Genomic DNA, 3,630 nt, shown 5'->3' on the forward strand with positions numbered 1-3,630 from the left:
TAAAGATTCCTTTTATTTTGTTTATTTTTCAAGACAGGGTTTCTCTGTGTAGCCCTGCCTGACCTGAAACTCACTCTGTAGACCAGGCTGGCCTGCCTGCCTCTGCCTCTGAAGTGTTGGGATTAAAGGTGTGTGCCACCACCACCCTGCTAGTGTGTGTGTGTGTGTGTGTGTGTGTGTGTGTGTGTGTGTGTGTGTGAATATGTGCACGTGAATGCAGGTGTTCTCAGGGTTACATGTACTTATGAGCAGAGACTCAACTTGGGTTTCAAACACTGAGCCATCTGTGCTCCCCCAATTAATAAAAAATGTTGAGGCAAAGTCTCAAGGCTGATCTGAAAGTCCTGCACTCAGGTGATCCTCCTGCCTTGGTTTCTCGAGCAGCTGACGCACACAATACTATGAACAGCTAATAAATGTGTCTGGGGTCCTAATACTGAAACAGAAAGAGGTTTGGAGATGCATAGAGCGAAGGGCATGGTATTAGTACTGTTGTTTAGGCTAGGGATCTATGGCAGGCCCCTTAGGATTTACAGTCATTAATTTCTATTATTGTCACAGTGTCTGACAGTGAGCCCTTAATCTGATTATCTTTTCTGCTCTTCTACCCTCTCCTCCATCTCACAAGGAGTGCACATTAATTCCTTCTATAAATCTGTAAAAGCCAATACCAAAACTTCTTTGGGTTTATTCTGCTATTAAATAAACTTAAGTGCATAAGTAATAATGTCTTCCTATAGAGATTTTCTTTGCCAAAATTTAAATTTTAGTCCATTAATCTACAGTCAACAGTATCAGAACTTCAGAGGTATAATTAATGACTCAGTTACCCCTTAACTGGAAAGTTTTTCTAAGCGAATCAAATTTTGTATTTCCAGTGTGTGTATGTGTCTCTGTGTGTGTGTGTTTTCCAAGGAAGCATCAAATCATATCATCATAGCATTTTTTGTAACTATTTGATGATGACATAATGTAGTATGTTATATAAGCAACAACGCAACCAGTCTTCTAAGGGCTAGTTAATATATATATGATGCATATATTACCTTTTAAAATATTAATTATACTTTTACTAGATCAATTCACTAGAAGAGTTCTATCATTTTCTCAGTACAGCAAAACTCCTTCAAAAGTGTGCTTTAAGCTGTAAATAGACATCAAGGAAAAACATCCCAATATTAACCTAATTATGCAATGAGTAGTTAATTTTTTGTTGCAACTAGGTAATATAACCATTTTTGGAATTGAACTTAAGGACAGTTGTGAATAATTTACAAGTAGAAAATGGCCTGGAACAATAATTCACTTTTTAAAATTACTGAATAATAGCCATGCAAAGCATAAAACTTTCCCCAGAACTGTTATAAAATAAATCAAGAAATAATAATAAAACTTTTACCAAATGCAGGAGAGGCAGGACTTTTAAGAAGATACTGAGAAAATACAAAAATTGTCATGTTCTGTGCAACTCTGAGTTAGATACAAACTAAAGACTATGTCTACCGTTTTATTTAATTTTCTTGTATTGAGTTAGATATTATTAGCCTCATTTTACATATAAAGCAACAGACCCAGAAGGATTTAGTAACTTGTTCCAGGTTTCATCTAAGTAACAAAGCTCAGACAGAAGTCTCTAGACTTTAAAAAAAAAATGCTTTCAGTTTTGTTTTGAGAAAATATCAACAAGTTTTCTGATTTTTGGATAACAGGCAAGCTCACCTCTTGAATGTCTAACCTCTGATAGTTCTGTTAAATATATACTAAAGATGAGCAAAATGTCAAAACCCGTGTTAATGGGAAGCATATAAAGGAATCACAACAGATACATTTCAATAACATTTGATAAGATGAATGTAGATCTTTATGTTGTTGAACCACAAAAAAAAAAAAAAAAAAAAAAAAAAAAAAGAGAAAAAAAAAAAAAAAAACCACAAAATATGCACTCACTGATAAGTAGATTTGCTGAACCTCCCAGCTCGGTGTTGGCATGACCATACCGTTAAAAAAAAGAGCCACAAAAAAAAAAAAAAAAAAAAAATCACATGAAGAGAGATGTTGTGAAAGAGGTATTGAGTTTTTCTTCCACGGTCCTCAAATCCAAGACTGTTGCGCTGTCAGACGTGAGTTGTTCGCTGAAAAAAAAGGACTTGAGAATTTTATTTTATTTTATTTGGAGCAAACAGGTAATTTTATTTATAATTTTTAATAATAGCTAACTTGTTCAGTCTCTGTAAGTGGGGCCTCAACCATGCCACAGAACACAATGTGCGGCATATCAGAAGAAAGTCTGTGGGAGTTTGTTCTTTCCTTCTACCATGTGAATCCCTGGGAATGAACTCAAGTAGTTAGAGTTGGCTGCAACCACCCTGACCCACTAAACCATATTCCTAACTCTGAGTAAATGTTTTGTTTTGTTTTTGTTTTTGTTTTTTGGATATTTTCTTTATTTACATTTCAAATATTTTCCCCTTTCCAGGTCTCCCCTTCAGAAACCCCCTATCCCATCACCCTCCCCCTGCCTTTATGAGGGTGCTCCCCCACCTACCCACTCCCATCCTCCCATCCAGGCATTCCCCTACACTGGGACATCGAACACCCTCAGGCCCAAGGGCCTCTCCTCCCACTGATGTTCAACAAGGTCATCCTCTGCCACATATGTGGCCAGCACTATGGGTTGCTTCATGTGTATTCTTTGGTTGGTGGTCCAGTCCTTGGGAGCTCTAGAGGTTGGGGGTCTGGCCAGTTGACACTGTTGCTTCCTCCACGGGGCTTCAAAACCCCTCAGCTCCTTCAGTCCCTTCTCTAACTCCTCCATCAGGAACCCCCAAGCTCAGTTCAATGGTTGGCTGTGAGCTTCCTCCTCTGTATTTGTCAGGCTCTGGCAGAGCATCTGGATTTGAGAAATTTTATACTCAAATTTTATACAGCTCAACCATCACTTCCCGGTCACCACCCTTAGCCATAAAATTCATTACATCAATTAACTTTTACTTTCTGTGACTCTCTCAAAGAATAATGGTGAGGATGAGGGTTTGTATACGCAGTGGTTTGAATGAGATGCCTTCCCATAGTCTCAGTCATTTGAATACTTGGTCCCCAGTTTGTGGCACTGTTTGGGGAGATTGTTGGAGGTGTGGCCTTGTTGGAGGCGTGTCACTGGAGGTGGGCTTTGACTGTTTGAAGACCATCCTAAGTTCACTCTCAGCTTAGTGTTTGCAGTTCCAGATGCGAAATCTCAGCTGCTCCTGACACCGTGGCTTTATTCTTCCATAGTGAGAACTATATCCTCTGGAACTATAAAATCTGTATCTTCTACAGTGGGACCTATGCCCTCTTCTGTACTGGGAACTATATTCTGTGGAACTGGAAAACCAATTAATCTTTATTCTATGAGTTGTTTTGGTTGGAGTGTTTGGTGTGTGTGTGTGTGTGTGTGTGTGTGTGTGTGTGTGTGTGTAGTGGCCTCAGACCCTAGAGGAAACAAAGGCAACTAAGTGCACAAGAACATTTTTGAAAAATTCTCCAATTAAAAACATGTTAGAGCAGGGCGTGGTGGCGCACGCCTTTAATTCCATCACTTGGGAGGCAGAGGCAGGCGGATTTCTGAGTTCGAGGCCAGCCTGGTCTACA

This window comes from Mus caroli, chromosome 9 (assembly GCF_900094665.2).
Source record: "Mus caroli chromosome 9, CAROLI_EIJ_v1.1, whole genome shotgun sequence".
Classification (NCBI taxonomy): Eukaryota; Metazoa; Chordata; class Mammalia; order Rodentia; family Muridae; genus Mus; species Mus caroli.